Source organism: Stegodyphus dumicola, chromosome 2, assembly GCF_044657685.1.
Source record: "Stegodyphus dumicola isolate Sdum_Otavi_A_Nest chromosome 2, ASM4465768v1".
NCBI lineage: Eukaryota > Metazoa > Arthropoda > Arachnida > Araneae > Eresidae > Stegodyphus > Stegodyphus dumicola.
In genome coordinates this window covers 284,522,283-284,540,337 of record NC_140769.1, presented here as the reverse complement: position 1 = coordinate 284,540,337, position 18,055 = coordinate 284,522,283, and the positions used below count along the sequence as shown (strand labels likewise).

Below are 18,055 nucleotides of genomic sequence, written 5' to 3'. Positions count from 1 at the left end.
GTTTTGTTCTTATATAGTAATGTTAGTTCTTAGTTTCTACATTTTAGACCCTAAATGTTGGTCTCTGTATTCCGAAGTGCTGGAACGGCTGTGCGCTGTGAAAAATAAAGGGTAAAATTAACCCTTCTTAGCGGTGTTGTATCTTCTCCACAGACAAAAGCATAGTTTGAGTAAACTTCCTGTTGCCATTCAGGATTAGTAAATGTTTCCAAAGGCAGTTAGAAGGAACAACAGTCCTGACAAAAGGACCAGACGTAAATAGAGCGATACGTCTTAAACAGGCCCAAATTTCACATTAAATTTTAGAATTAAAGTATTATAAATAAGATTTTCATAATTAAAATGGTAACCAATTTTTAATCAAATATTTTATGTGCATTATGTTCTACAATAAAAATAGCTAACAGGTTGTACAAATAACAAAATACTTTTTTTAATATTTCGTTTCAGAAATTGAAAAATAATCATTGTAAAATGTAGCGGTGGTACTAAAGTTTTCCAATTTTTGTTTAGATGGTTCGCATTAGTCAAAAGGTGGTGTGGTGGTGGTGTATTTAATTATGGCAAAGCACACTAGGGCTATCTGCCTAAGGGGAGGGATGCCTTTCGTGGAGGACTTTCTAAGGAAAACTGGCTCGTATACACGTTACACATGGGGAAAACCACGAAAACGCCCATGCAGCCAGCCCGTTCGCGGGATTCGAACCTCGGACCGAACTACCAGTGTTCAGCGACTTTACCGCTCGGCCTCTGGTGGGCCTCATTAGTCAAAAGGATGAGAACCGCTGGGTTAGCAGACTCTCAGCGTTGATTCAGAAAATATTTAAAAGTTTATTATTTTGCGTTTATAAACATTTTGTTTAAGTTTTAAATATAAATATTCTAACTCAAATTTACACAAGTGTGTGCCGAAATCAACACCCTTTTGCAATAAAATTCAATTTAGAGAACCTTCTGACTATTCTAAAGTACCTGTGAATTCTAAATATTCTAAATACATTAATAATATTCCGAATTTTTAAATATCATTCTAATTGAATTATTCCAAAATATCTTGGAAATAATAATTGCTATAATTCCCGCGTGGGAGTTTCACCAAATGTTTCCACAAAATGCACTTCCAAACTTTTCTTCGCGTCTGCTTCCCATAACCTCTGCGGTGAAAACTGCTTATTCAGAATGTTCTCGAAAACTCTCGCATTAATTCGCTCCCCGAAACTGAGATGGAGAATGGAATTATTGAATTTCTTGGGGCACTTTTTATTGGAAATGGAAGTGAATGTCCAAATACATCGCTCGCTTAAGTGAAAACGTATTTTTAATCTGTCTGACTGTCTAGTTTAATTTCGCGCTTCAGTAAACTGATGTTAATACATAGCTATATCAAAAGGTCATATTAACAATACAACTAGAAGTACAAAATATGCGATACATACAATAGTTTGACTTGTTATTCTTCAGGAAACCTCTTTTGAGTGATAATATTTAATACTCAATACATAAATAAGCCTAATCTAATATTCACAGCCAATATTTTTACCTTAGTAACAAGCTCTTATTGTATCGGTTGAAATAACCAATTTCGAAGATGCTGAAAATAGCTTTTCTGTTAAACCAATGGAGAGTACAGAATTAAATTGCCGAGTGTGCCATCGTTACACCACTAAGGCATGTAGAAAAGAGGAAGATTCCGGAAGAAGATCTTACCTATTCGCTCTTTTAAAGGGCAATTGGGGATTAAGGGACCCAATCGCCGAACCCTGGTGGTGAAGAATCATCATCCACCACGACTTAGTTCGGGCGCCAGTATAGAGTAATACGATATTTCTCCCGCTTTATTAGCGAGACTTCGTGGTGTAGTGGTCTGCACGCTCAGCGCGTAATTGAGTGGTCCACGGTCCGATTCCTGGCGAAGGCGCTGCATATTTTCCATCTTACCTGCTTCCAAAAAAATAAGGAATCCTTTTATATTTCGGACGCCACTGTAGTGTCTCTACAGTGGCGTCCGAAATATAAAAGGGTTCTGGGTGATGATTCGGTTAATCTTTGGATTATAGTAACTTACTTGGCGATTTTTGTGGCGAAAATTTGGCGACCAACCCTGCTACAGCAACCTGCTAGTTTTGTGTTTGACGCCATTTTGTTTTCATAAAGTAAATACAGTTTTTTTTTTTTTTATTATTATTATTATTTTACACACAACATTTTTTTTTCAACAATTTGCTAGCCGAATTACGCTTATGCTAGAACTTTTATGGAACAAAAATGCTTAATCATGACGAAGATCAGGTGCGAAATTGGGAGAAAGTCCAGAATCGCAAACTGCTTGCCGCGTTTTTAAGAATTGCACAAACACGGTATCCATGTACACGTGGACCTATTTTTATTTAAAAAAACATCCCAGAATTGCACAAAAATGGCATTGCGCACACTCTTGACTTTATCCATGTACATAGCTAAAGTCCTAGCTAGTAACCTTTATCGCCTTACCAAAATGTCGCCAAACTACCTGTTACCATATTCCAAAGATTAGCCGATAATTCTCTTCACCCATGGTTAGGCGATTGTATCTCGTAAAAAACCCCAGTCGCCATTTAAAAGGAAGAGTATATAATGTATTTCTCCAACCTTCTTAGCGAGCCGTGGTGGTGTAGTGGTCTGCACGCTCGGCGCGTAATTGAGAGATCCGCGGTTTCATTCCCGGCGAAGGCGTTGCATATTTTTTATCTTGCCAGCTTCAAAAAAATACCCAATGTCTCTATAGAGTCATTAGGTTATTTTGAGGCCCGGCACATGAAAAATGTGCGATGCCCTATCCGGGACTCTACCCTAGACCTCGAATACGCGTCGAGTGTGCTACCACTACACCACGAAGGCATGAAAAGAAGTGAGGAATACCTTATAACCCATTAACTCTCACGATTTTTTCTAGATTTTCATCATCTTTTATTTTTATACTATGTACTTACGTTTTGATTACTAAGACACATCATATAAATGAGGAACATCTTAAATCACAATATTATATGAAAAGTTATTGGTATTGTTATGTTTAAATGCACAAAAATCTGAAATATCATTCATTACCTTACATCAACTTACGAACTCCAGTTTATAAGAACACAATGATCCTTTATTCAAAGCTGTTTTTTCATGCCCTGAACATAGTTAATCAATTTTCGCGGCGTGAAATAACACAGAAAACTCCAGGCCGGGATTTTGTACCTTCTGAGACAACACTGCCTGACAACGAAAGAGAGCAGTGCATTTTGAATCTGAGACGTTCAGAGATTTAGTGCGCATAACCTATGCTGTAGATATACACTTTTACAAAATTTACTTAAACATTTAAATGGTTTTTTAAAGTTGCATTTGCTGTTTTTACCCGAAAAGGTATGTTAGTTCGGAATGTCATATTAGTGACCAAATGACATTTAGTGTTTAATCACTAAAAACGGCGTAACACTTTTCAAATTGTTGCCACCAAATATTATCGCCAAGTATTATATTTAAAAAAATTAAATAATGAAGTATTTGCATGAGTGTTCGCGTGTTTCTCCCACTGTGAAAAAAATAACGGTAACTATAAAGGCATCCAATTTTGAATAACATAGTGCTCAACGTGGGCGCTTTAAAGACCGAATTTCGTATTTGTTTTATTATCTTTTTTATGTTTTTTAAAACTTTAACCTTTACATGCATGAGTTTTTGTTTTTATTTTTATTTTTAAAGTCAAAAATACATTAGAATTAATATCAAATAAAATAGGAAAAATAATTTTAAAAAATCCAGAATAAGATTTTTAATTCCAATTTTAAAAAACGAAATCATTAACTTATACAAAAAAATATGACAACAAATGTGTAATAACAATTATATGTAACAATGCATACCTTATAAATTTGTTCAAACAAAACAACGAACTTAAATTAAAAATTCGTAAACACAAATCATTTCGACACACCATACATCAGCTCACAATAATTGACCGTTATACCGTTAGTGGCGTCACCACACTGAAACTTTCAAAACAGTGTACGTAAACAGAGTTTTTATATGTTACGGTGAAACACCGAAATCTGGAGAATGTCGACTTTCACCGGTGAGTGCCAACATTCACATAGTCGCTTGGTGTATGTCCGAAATATTTTCGAAATACTCTTATTTCTGACAAACACCGGTCAATGTCGACATTCACCATGGACTAATGGTGAATGTCGAAACATATAAGAATATTATATTTTCTTCTCCGTAATTCAGTCGTGTAAAAACGCACTTGAGACTTAAAATAAGATCTTAAGAATATAAGAACTTAAAACACACAGTACATTCAAAATGAGAAAAGAAAATAATAGAAGTTAAAAACTTGTTAAATTATGTGATTCAAATCTTATTTATTGTAACAACTTAAACTATTATGACACATTGAACTGCACAAGAGGCCCTTGCCTTTACAGCTGCATTTATTTGTGGAACACTTCCTTTTTGGAATGGCAGTATGTACATATACTCCTCTCTTTTCGACCTACACCAGAGCATATCTGTGCTTGTCGACATACACCGGTGAGGGTCCGAATGTAATACAATATTCGATCTTTCACCGACGTAATTGATGAATGTTGACATTCTCCGGTGAAAGTTGACATTCTCCAATTTTGGTCTTTCACGGTAACATATATACAATTGGTTACACTAAGCAGTAAGCTAAAAATTGTGTTTTGATTTGATTTACATGACTAAATATGAGTATGTTGCCAAGTGGCAACTGCATGCATTTAAGGGCTAAAAAATGTTTGGCTAACAAACTCAAAGATTTCAAAGCGAGCGGTGGCAACAGTGCATGAAATTAAACATTTCCTTCTGCAGCACCCGAAGCTGTCTATCGGAAATTCTAATGATATGCTCTTTTTAAATATTTTGCGATTTTGCAGTTGAATCGAACTTAATATGGCGTAAGCGCAAAGAACGTGAGATTTAATAAAGTAAACACGCAAAAAGGTTAATAATAAAAAGAGAAAAGAAAGTTTTGTAAAGCCATCTTAAGTAATAAAACTGATATGATAAACTGAGATCGATAAAAAAGGAAGAAAAATGTATGACAAAACGATAAACGACGGAGGACGCGGGCAATGTCCCTTTACCATTTGGGTAAATCAGCACAGCACCACGTCCACCTTTATCTTACATTTCGTTATATTACGATACATGATTTACACATTGCATTATATACTAATATTACATGAATATGAATATTATATGAACATTGCATTATATACTACATTATATCACATTAACCCGCAGGAAGGCGCGTGGGGTGTAGCATACCCCAACCCTACATAAAAGTGGAATATTTTTGCTAAGTCATGATTTCGCGCGCTTTGTCCTTTAGAATGTTCTAGAAGAAATTTCATTGTGCAGTTGACCTTAGGACAGGAAGTACGTGACAGAAGGGTCAGAGGTTGCCACTTGACTTTCGATGTAAGTCATTCAGGTTTTGGCGATTGAGGGTCCGGTTGTTGGCTAAATGAAGAGAGGGTGCGCATGCGCGATTCCGCATTCAGGGGTTGAAAACGCAAATTTTGCCCAAATTAAGGGGGCGATAATTGAAGCCATAGTGGGAGCCCGCGTTTGTGGAGGAGAGGAAGAAAATTCGAGTTTGAATCTCTTTTCGTGCGAGACTTGCTTGTGGAACTTACTTTGGACGTTACTCTTGAAACTTGCTTGAAAGCGATAGAAACGATGTAATTTACGAAGAAAGATGCTCCCCTGCCGCGTTCTGGTTAAAAGGCGAAATTGAACCGGGCGAGTGACTTAAGACTTTCAAGACCAGGCGGACAGCCGTGCTGGGCAGCAGCGCTCCTGTTTCTGTCTTCCAGAGTAAAAATAGCTTCGTCGTTATGAAAACCAGTTACCTGCGCGTGTGTTTCGCCAATAGTGCCAGGACAGGACGATGTCTTCTGAAACTTCCATTTGTGACCGTAAAAATCACCCCCGCCGACGTTAACGCTTATTAGTATACGAGTCCTCCACTTCAAGACGTCCTTACAAGATAAGTTCGTTTTTTGTGTGTTTGAACTTTAAGTAAGGTTTCAACGACTTCCTTGGAATGTAAAATAACAACGTCGAATCTTAAATTAATTCTCAGGCTTTCAATTGTTTCCCCTTCCCCTTCTAAATTACCGAGACAAACCTTAAGGTTTTTATATGAATTAGGATGTAATAATTTAAGTTGTTTGTGTAATCTTCCTTAGAACAGATGTGAATTGCAAATAATATGTTTTCCTTAACCTCTTAGAAATTATAGAACGGGTACCCGTTAAATTAAAAGAGTCATGTAATAGATTTGCAAATCATGAATTTAAATGTAACAAAAAGTAAATGACAAATTGAAGAATTCCCCTGTGTCTAAAATAAGTAAATTAAAAGGTAACACAAATAAGAAATTAGACTCTCTGATGAGGTTAAGATTTAATTTTTATTGTGAGGAATTTGAATAAGCTGATATTTAATCTGGAAACCTATTACTTATGTTTTCTTTATATCTGTTATGTGTTTTTCTTATATATATATATTGTTGTGTGCGTACGGGTTCGTTATGAAATGAATGCACAAGTCCGATGAAAAATGAACAAAAATTTATTATTATCACAACAGAAATGCTTAAATTTTCTCAAATTATCATGCAGTATCACAATATCTCACAGTAGTTATCTTTTAACTACTTAAATGTACAATAGAACGTAATTCAAAACAGCTAAAGAACGCTAATCCGCGAATTCGCTATAATCAACAACGGCAGTTTTCTAAACAACAACAAACTAAGCAACTACTACAAACTGAGATGTTTTCCTCCTTTTATAAGATTTTAAAATCACGCGCTAGAATTTTCCAGTACTTTCTCGAAATCAAAAAGAGCTATTTATTTATTTAACGCACGCGCTCTTGTATTTTTAATTTTTCCGACTTAGCTTTCTTTTAATATTCGTCACGCGCTGCACTGCGCGAGAAATAAAACCATTTAATTTATAATTGAACTAACATTAGCTTTTTTTAAATACCAAATTCGTAACACTGTCCCTTCCCAAGGACTGCACGTCCCGGGCAGTACAATCCCTGGACAGGAAGCTAAACTTACAACTGTGGCATAAATGCAACTGAGGCATAAACATTGCATTACAATATCAAACAATATAAACAATAAATGCAATAACTAACTTAAACAAATCAAATGCTATCAAATACTAAATACAAAACAAATACTAAATACAAATCAAATACTAAATACAAATCAATTACTAAATACAAATCAAATACTAAATACACATTTATAAACAAAAAGGACCATGGTCTGATACTATTTACAATTATTTACATTACTATTGCCATAGTAATGAGCTAACCTGTCGTAATGAACGACTTTAGGTTTAGAGTTCGAAGACTTACGAATCCGAACCACGACGTCATTCAGCCTTTTTAGGACTGTATACGGGCCATCCCAAGGTGACTGTAATTTCGGACAAAGTCCTTTCCGTCGAGTCGGATTCCACAACCACACCTTGTCTCCTTCGTGGAACTGATGTTCAGTAGCTCTTGTGTCGTAGCGGGTCTTCATCTTCTCCGTCGCCAAGTTGACTCGCTCTCGTGCAAAGTTGTGCATCACTTCAAACCGGGCCTGGAGATCTTGAATATATTCCTCAGACGATGAAGGAGCATCCGGAGGGCGGCCAAACAATAGATCACAAGGCAGACGAAGGTCACGACCGAAGAGCATCTGTGATGGAGAATAGCCGGTAGTCTCGTGGACAGCACTGCGGTAAGCCAGTAAAAAGAGTGGTAATTTCTTGTCCCAGTCCTGTTGGTTTCTGGAAACCACTAATGAGAGGTTATTAAGGATGGTTCGATTGAACCTCTCTACCATGCCGTCCGACTGGGGATGCAATGGCGTCGTTTGAATTTTGTCAATGCCGAGTAGTTTGCATAGTTCTTTGATTACTGCCGAGGCAAAATTCCTTCCCTGATCGGAATGTAACTGAAGAGGCACTCCGAACCTGGAAATCCAGTCCTGTATCATTACCTCAGTTACTGTGACAGCCTCTTGATCAGGAATAGGATAAGCTTCAGGCCACTTGGTGAAGTAATCAATGACAACGAGTATGTATTTGTTGCCATCAGCAGTTCGTGGCAGAGGTCCCAGGATGTCAAAGGCGATACGTTCAAAAGGCGCCCCTACGTTGTAACGTTGCAGCTTGCCTCGGCTGCGTCTCCTCGGTCCTTTCCGACCTGCACAGGCATCGCAAGATCGGCACCACTTTTGCACGTCATCCTTTGCATTATTCCAGTAAAAACGCTCACGAACTCTCTGAAAGGTCTTCATTATTCCAAAGTGACCTCCAGTAAGGGTGCTATGTAACTCTTTAAGGACATCAGGAATGCGGGATCTTGGAAGTATAAGTTGCCATCGGAACGTCTTCCCATCATCCGATTCGAATTTCCGGTATAAGACGCCGTTTCGAATGTGAAGTGAATCCCAGAGTGCCCAATATTGTTTGGTTGTAGGACTACAGATAGAAATGTCCTGCCATGTAGGTTTTCTGTTTGATGACTCCATTAAATCAATTATGGGTTTAATGTCGCGGTCTTCCAGCTGGTCTTTCCTGACTTCATCATCACTCCACGGTTCTCGATCAGCCGATGTTGATGTTGTAATTTGTCTTGCGACCGCAGTCAGCAGCTCGTATTTCGCTTCCACCCTGGAACAATATCGGCAGCTTTCTTGGCAAGGTCTTCTAGACAGGGCGTCGGCGTTTCCGTGTGATGATCCCTTACGATGACGGATAGTGATGTCATATTCTTGGAGTCTCTGTATCCACCTGGCTATTTGACCCTCAGGATTCTTGAAATTTAAAAGCCAGGTCAATGATGCATGATCGGTGCGGAGCAGGAATTTTCTGCCGTATAGATAGTGATGGAACTGTTCTACAGCTTTGACTATGGCGAGCAACTCTTTCCTGGTGACACAATAATTCCTCTCCGGTTTAGACAGGCACTTGCTCCAGTATGCCACTACATGTTCTTGGCCGTCTATCTCTTGGGACAAAACAGCACCAACACTTTCATTACTCGCGTCGGTGTCGAGAATAAATGGTCTGTCAAGCTGAGGATACGTCAGGATTGGAGCAGATGTTAAAGCCTCCTTTAAGTTGTTAAATGCATCGTCGCATTCTTTTGTCCACAAGAACTTTTGGTTGCTCTCTGTCAGCTTGTGAAGGGGTCTTGCGATGGAAGAAAAGTCCTTCACGAATCTCCTATAGTAGGTGCAAAGCCCTAGGAAGCTTCTCAGCTGATGGACATTTTCGGGACGTTTCCAGGATTTAACGGCTGATACCTTTTCAGGATCCGTGCGCACACCTTCTGCAGAGATGACATGTCCCAGGTAAGTCACTTCCTTTCGGAACAATTTGCATTTAGCGGGACTCAGCTTCAGATTGGCTTCTTTCAGTTTCTGAAGCACCTTCCTAAGATTTTCTAAATGTTCTTCAAAACTCTTTCCGACGATGATGATGTCGTCCAGGTATATGAGGCAGGCTTCGTAGGAAAGGCCTTTCAAAACAGTTTCCATAAGACGTTCGAATGTTGCCGGCGCATTACACAGTCCAAACGGCATCACCTTGAATTGCCAAAGCCCTTGTCCCGTAGTAAATGCCGTCTTTTCTCGGTCTTCAGGCTGTATTTCTACCTGCCAATACCCACTCTTTAAATCAAGTGTTGAGAACCACTTGCTGCCAGAAAGAGTGTCTAGAATGTCGTCAATTCTAGGAAGAGGGTAACTGTCTTTCTTCGTAACCTCATGCAACCGGCGATAGTCGACGCAAAATCTTGTTGAGCCGTCTTTCTTTCTGACTAGGACGATGGGAGATGCCCATGAACTTACTGAAGGCTCAATGACATCGCTTTCTTTCATATCTTTTAACAGTGTTCGCACCTCTTCCTGTTTAGCAAACGGTAGACGTCTTGGATGTTGCTTGATCGGGGGATGATCGCCGGTATCTATTCTATGTTGTGTCAAACTAGTTCGACCCACGTCAGAAGACGAGCGAGAGAAAACAACTTGAAGATCTTTAATGACGCGATCGGCAGCATTCCTCTCTTTATCGTTTAATTGCGCATTCTGCAATAACTCCGATGTAATTCTCTCTGAGGACACGGATTCTTGGATGTTACTCTTTCTTTCAACGGTGGTTACTGGAGTACATGCTGCAACCACTTCACCTTTCCTAATAATTCTCCCCTTCTCAGTTACATTAGCGACTCTCACCGGGATAACCGTTCTGGATAGGTCGACGAGTGTTGAGGCTACTAGTACTCCTTTTGGGCTATTACAGTTATTGGGATATTCTATGATGCCGTAGCGGAAATTTCTGTTTTCGGCTATGGATCCAGGAAGTAAAATTTCTGTTCTTGCCGGTATTGTGATATTGTCTTGTGCTATGATTTTATGGACAGACTTAACTTCATCATTGACTCCAAATAACGCTATGTCCTCAGATGTAGAATGCAATTCGTTATTTTTAAAGTCCAAGGAAAAATTGTATTTCCTTAGAAAGTCCAATCCGAGTATGCAAGAATCAGTGATCTCTGCTACATATGCCGTGTGATGGTAAGCGGCACTTCCAAACGTGATGTTAGCATTTACTTTTCCATCGATGTTGATCTTGTCACCGGACACAGTCTGTAGGGTAACGCAGGGCGGCGTCCAGATAAGTTTGCTTCCCAGTTGTTGAGCCAAATCTTTTCGGATGATGGTAACGTTGGCTCCTGTATCTATCGTCATATTGCAGGGAACTCCATTAATATGTCCTATTATGAAAAGTCCATTACTGCCGCCTCTCACTGCAGAAATCTGAAGCGCTTTAAACTGGGGCCTTTCATGATCTGGCAACCTCCGCCCCGCGAGATGGCCACTAATTAGTTTCCCTGCTGTTTGTTAGGAGCGGTCTTAGCATCCGTGCCCTGGGGTGTTCTGCAGTTTCGTCGGATGTGTCCTTCAGCACCGCAGTTCCAGCACTTTACGGTCGGTTTCTTGTCACCAATATTCCGTCTCAAGGCGTTCAGTTGTCTAGTTAAATCGTCTAGACGAGCAGTGACTTGATCCCCTGGCTCCTGGACTTGAGCAGCTCTGACTGGATGGCGGTCTCGACGGGTGGCTTGCTGGGCTGCCTCAAATTTCATGGCATACACTAAAGTGCTTTTCAGATCTTTAACATCCGCCATTCGCAGTGCTTTCTGTATTTCAGGGTCCCGGATGTCATCGATGAAATATTGCAGGGACAGGATTTCCCTTGTTTCTGTCGGGCACTCCGAAAAGGCGTGATGTGACAGCCTTTCAACATCCGTGGCGAGCTCCTGAAGCGTTTCGGTGAGCTTCTGTTGACGAGATTTTAATTGGAGCCTGCTGTAGTCTTTTAAACATTTCTCGCCGAAGCGCAGCTCCAAAGCGCCGGATAGAGCTTCGAAATCTAGCCTTTGATTTTCGGGAAGCGTCTGCAGGATATCCGCTGCGTCTGCTCTCAGAGAAGCGGCGAGATGACAGGCCTTAGCTTGGGAATCCCATCCATTCGCATCCGCAACGATAGAAAATTGTGTCCTATACACCTGCCAGGAGGTCTTCCCATCATATGTAGATAGTTTCAGAACGGAACGAGCAGGCATCGATAAAAATTTGAAACCTTCAGAATTGTTTCCTACCGTAGCTATGCACTTCTTTAGGCTGTCAACTTCTTTGGCGACGGCAGCAGAAACCCTATCATCAATTTGTTGTTCGACGGCAGAAACTCTCTCTTCTATATGTTCTTTTACAGAAGAAATTCTTTCTTCTACTTGTTCTTTTACCGAAGAAACTCTTTCTTCTATTTGTCCAACTTTAGTTTCAACCGCGTCTATTCTGCCTTCCATAGCCTCAAATTTATTTTCTATTACGCAGGTAATTTCTCTTTTCATTTCGTCCTGACCTGCTTTCATCTCATTTTTAAGAGATTTCATCTCTTCCTTAACGGATTCCTGGCCCAATTTCATTTCTCCTTTAACGGATTCCTGGCCCAACTTCATTTGTTCCTGTGCCGCTTTCATTTCTTCCTTGAGGGATTCCTGGCCCAATTTCATTTCTTCTTTAAATGAGGCAAAGGCTGATATTAAATGCCTTAATTGCTCTTCCATCGCTCTTGTTATTGGCATTCAAACCCCACTCCTGACACCAAAAATTGTTGTGTGCGTACGGGTTCGTTATGAAATGAATGCACAAGTCCGATGAAAAATGAACAAAAATTTATTATTATCACAACAGAAATGCTTAAATTTTCTCAAATTATCATGCAGTATCACAATATCTCACAGTAGTTATCTTTTAACTACTTAAATGTACAATAGAACGTAATTCAAAACAGCTAAAGAACGCTAATCCGCGAATTCGCTATAATCAACAACGGCAGTTTTCTAAACAACAACAAACTAAGCAACTACTACAAACTGAGATGTTTTCCTCCTTTTATAAGATTTTAAAATCACGCGCTAGAATTTTCCAATACTTTCTCGAAATCAAAAAGAGATATTTATTTATTTAACGCACGCGCTCTTGTATTTTTAATTTTTCCGGCTTAGCTTTCTTTTAATATTCGTCACGCGCTGCACTGCGCGAGAAATAAAACCATTTAATTTATAATTGAACTAACATTAGCTTTTTTTAAATACCAAATTCGTAACAATATTGATTTTACATGTTGTTTATTCGATCCTCTCACGGCGCGGTCCCGGATGCATTTTCACAACGCAATGCATTAAAAATTCACTTATACGATCACTAAAAGTGTGGTAATTAGCAAACTCTTAAGAGTTTAGTTTCTCAGTTGATATTTCACCTGTCTGTTTCTGCATTAGCTTCCTCCCTAAGAGGAAGTTGTAACACAGCATTAGTGCCCATGATTTTTCGGCAAAGTAAAGAAACAAAACATAGGTTTCTGTCTGAGGAACAGAACATTGGTGCAGTAGCTATTTAACACATGTTGCTTATTAATCAGTATATACTACATTACATATTACATGGCATATTATGATACATATGACAATAAAACGCAACGCTGCTTTGGAAATTCTAAACGTATACTGCTACACTGCTTTAAAATTTTTGTACTTTTGCTATTGAACGGTATATGGCGTAAATGCGAAAAAAGCGATGCTTAATAATAAAGCTGAAGAGACAAAAAAAAAAAAAAATGGGTTAGTGCGACTGAGTGTAACAGCAGAGTGGTACACTTCGAAGTCAGCGAAACCCTAAAACACTTTAACAAACTCTTTTGGGCTACAGTTAAAATCAGTTAACCTGTTATTCGGGCGGAGGTTTCAGTTTGAACGATAAATTGTTTTATTTCTTCTTCTTCGGGATCATGCGATTCTCATTTCTCATCAGAAAAAAATCGTTTTGGATTCTCAGCAGTTCCATCGTCTCTTGAGATAAAGGAATATAACAATGCTCCTAAATTAATCTGCTTAGTGAGAAAGCTTTGATAGTTAAGAGCAGAACTTCTTAAACTGTGAGTCACCAAAAACTTTAGCAATTTTGATAGTTCTTTAGCTTATTATAATAATTTTACAATTACCAAATATTCTTACACAATGTATACGAAAATAGATAAAGATAAAACAGACAATATAAGCAAAGACAAAACGAAAACGTGTCAACGCATTTTTTTACAGTAGAAACATTTATTATACTTAAAAATATAAATGAACTAAAACTGCAATAGTAAATTACAGTACAATTGAAGAAATTGATTGTTTCACTCACTCGTGTGTCGGATTTGTGCAGTGCTAATGGGGTCCCATAAAATGTTCGTAAATATTATGGTGTCGCCCCACCAAAAAGTTTAATAAGCCCTGGTTTAGAGAAAATTACATTTTAGAGCCCACATTAACTTTTCAAACCAATATTTTTAGTAATTTTTCCTCAAAGATTAAGATCTTAACGTCTTATTTCTGAAAGCTACTAAAAAAACTCGTTTATATATAATAATAGCCGTCATATATCGATCCTCTGATCAATTTCATCTTTGTAGGTTCGTTTTCCATCCACTTATGAATGTTATTAGTCAACTCTATTTGCAGGAAATAAACTGGGACACTTATGCAGGTTTAACAATAACATGAGCTATATTTTAATCTTGTAAATACAGTTTAACTTTTCACAAAGTATTGCTTTTATTCACATTTACATCAAACGCACAAGTAATACATTGCATCTCTCAGCTCTTAACAAAAAAGAAAAAAAAACACAAGCTAACTTTACTCTCGGAATACAGCCAAACTAATTTCAAATTTTTTCTCACGAGCATGCCATTCTTCTCGCATCAAGCATGTTTCTTCTTCTCGTTGCCAGATTTTCCCCTCTCCTTTCAGATAAACTGTTTTTTTCACACGAGCATGCCGTCCTTCTCGCATCAAGCACGCTTCTTCTTTTCGTTGCCAGATTTTCTTCTCTCTCCTTTCAGCTATAAGTCGTTGGCTTTCAGCTATAAATCTGTTCTTCCGGCAGGTTTGGTCGGTAGCATAGAGTATGTGCATGACAGTAACTCGTTACTATTACTGTAATATACTATTATTAACTCGTTGCTATAGAATATTAACTCGTTACTATTATACTATAGTATATTAACTCGTTACTATTATAATATGCTATTATTAACTCGTTACTATATAGATATATAGTATATTAACTCGTTACTATATAGATATATAGTATATTAACTCGTTACTATTATTGTAATATACTATTATTAACTCGTTACTATTATTATAATATACTATTATTAACTCGTTACTATTATTATAATATACTATTATTAACTCGTTACTATATAGTTACTATAGCATATTAACTCGTTACTATTATTATAATATACTATTATTAACTCGTTACTATATAGTTACTATAGCATATTAACTCGTTACTATTATTATAACATACTATTGCAGTTTTCCATTGTAGAGTCATTAGGATTTTTGATTCTGAGAGACGTGAAAAATGAGCAATGCCCTCGTCGGGATTCGAACCTCAGACCTCTCGACATGAGACATGCGACGGAGGACGTGGGCACCACCCCTGTACCAATACGGTTAATCGGTATAGCGCCACGTCCACTTTTATCTAGGTAACCATACGTGTTCATATAATATACTAATACATAAACATACATACAAATTTGGTACTTAATACAGTGGCGTTAAAGCTAATTAATGATACGCGCCGAAGGTGCTGACCATTACACCACGAAGGCATACTAAGAAGGCGGAAAAAACACCTTATTACTCCTCCTTTTAAAGGGCCACTAGGAGTTAGGGCACCCAATCTACAAATCCTGGTGGAGGAGAGTCATCACCCGCCATGTGTTTTAGTTCGGGCGCCACTGTAGACACGAAGCTTATTTCGAAGCACGAGACATGAAAAATGTACAATGCCCTCGCCGTGATTCGAGCCTCGGATTTCTCGAATATGCGCCGAGCGTGCTGACCGTTACACCACGAAGGCATGCCAAGCAGGCGGGAGAAATACCTTATTCTATTTCCTGAAAGGATACTAGGCTTGATAATAGTAACATACGTAGGTACTATTCGGTTTCGAGGGCCGTAAAAAATCGCCAAACTATTGTTGATGCCAACGCTGCCAAAATAATTGCGGCAACCCATATAATTGCGGCAAGAAAGGAAGTATAATTGTAAATAACTAAAATTGATGTTTTAATTTAGATGAAAGGTTAATTTCATATAATATTTTTATTATTATAATTTATATGAAAAAGGCTAAACATGACTGAGTGGAAGCATAAGAATGAATAACTGTTTCAGAGCATTATTATAATTTATATAAAAATTGCTAAACATAACTGATTGGATGCCTGCATCGCTATTTCGCTACCGACTTATCGCTAAAACATAATTTCATCTCGTCGGTTGTTCAAACGTAATTTTCTATAAAGAATGATGCCTTTTCTTTGAAAATATTCTCGGTAAAGTGCAGAATCGCGCACTTATTTGTTAGCCGCTTTTTACAAGGGTAAAAACAATTGAATTTTTGTCAATTTTCTTTTACTATCTAAGTGAAAATAGGTCGATGTGTACATAGATAAAGTCAAGGGTGTGCGCAGTGCCATTTTTGCGCAATTCTAGGATTTTTTTAAGGGAAAATAGGTCGATGCGCACATGGATACCGAGTATGTGCAATTCTTAAAAACGCGTCAAGCAGTGAGTGATTCTGCACTTTACCCAAAATTCTATTGCCGAGTTTTCGTCATGGGCAATTCCCAAATTGTTAAATCCATACGATATCAAAAAAGGATTTAAAAATTAAACTAGTATATCAGTGGCGTTTAAAGAAATATATAACTATATAAACTTACGCAATCTGAAATCAACGTGTACGCTACATTTGGCGTGATGTTAAATGGGCGCGTTTGCTAGATTTGGCGCTTTTGCGCATACATTTTCGCTGCAATTTTTTTACGGCCCTCAAAACCGAATAGTACCCATACGTATATGTGCTTGATAATAACATACGTATCTCTATTCCAAGTTTATTCTTTAAACAACTACGCCCATATATTTCTCGAAGATTTAATAAAGGTTAACGATGTATGCCATTCCGGTAGCTTTACCGGAAGAGTTAATTCACAAGTGTAATAACTGAAGATAAGGGGTCTTATTTAGTAGTAATTACATGAAAATGGCAGACGAACGTAACACGATTATGAAAATGAGCGCCGCCAGTTGATAAGACGTAGTTACCAGCGAGATGAATATTACCACTGAGAAAGGGAATATTGCAAAAAGAAGATGCGAGCCCTGAAACAACTAATGTTAATGATATCATAAAAGCGAAGGAAAAACTCGTAGCCATCATAAACGAAAGCTCCGTGACCTGTGAGTTATACCCGATAGAGAATTCGCTTTGTAAACGAACACATAATCGATGTGAGATGGAGAACTAACGACAGAATTTCCGACATCAAATCATTAGTAGAGGAGAATTTTGAGAGACTAGGGGAAAGATCCAGAAGATAACAATAAACGTTAGGAACTTACTGTTGTTATGCATAGAAGCTTCGATAAAATATTATTACAGATAATTTCCAACTTACAATAGTTTAAACACATTTACAATTGACGCATTCTGGAAAAAACTGTATTTAGAATTTAGGATTTTAAACTTTATTGCCTCACAATATACAGTACATATGAGTAAAGATGCTGTAATATACAGTACATATGAGTAAAGATGCCATAATATACAATACATATGAGTAAAGATGCCATAATATACAGTACATATGAGCAAAGATGCCATAATATACAGTACATATGAGCAAAGATGCCATAATATACAGTACATATGAGTAAAGATGCCATAATATACAGTACATATGAGTAAAGATGCCAGCTGTTAATTTACAAACTGCTTTTATTTGGAAACTAGGCAGATAGAGCCTAAACCCTTCTTGAAGAACTTGCATAAACCTTGTTAGGTTTATATATTAGGTATGTAAGATTTATGGTGTGGTGTGGTGTATTTAATTATGGCAAAGCACACGAGGGCTATCTGTCTAAAGGGAGGGATGCCTTCGTGGAGGACTTTCTAAGGGAAACTGGCTCGTATACACGTTACACATGGGGAAAACCACGAAAACGCCCATGCAGCCAGCCCGTTCGCGGGATTCGAACCTCGGACCGAACTACCAGTGTTCAGCGACTTTACCGCTCGGCCGCTGGTGGGCCTTAAGATTTATGGAGGTATGTAAGATTTAGGATTACATAAACCTAACAAGGTTTACGTAATCCTAAATTTTGTACTATAAATGCATCTTAAACATAAAATGTGACCATAAATCTTGTTACGTTTATGATTACATTAGTTTGCATTAGATTATTTGGAAGCAAGAGACATGCAAAATGTGCAATACCCTCGCCGGGACACGAACCTGGGGCCATTCGAATACGCGCCGAGCGTGTTTGCCAT

At 38.1% G+C, this 18,055-nt stretch overlaps 1 protein-coding gene across 2 annotated transcripts in view; it reads right to left on the bottom strand.

Moving 5' to 3' along the window:
- The window catches only part of LOC118193431 (thyrotropin-releasing hormone receptor-like), a 380,180-nt gene that overhangs the window by 63,699 nt on the left and 298,426 nt on the right, over positions 1-18,055 (bottom strand). The gene's annotated exons all lie outside the window — the stretch shown is intronic.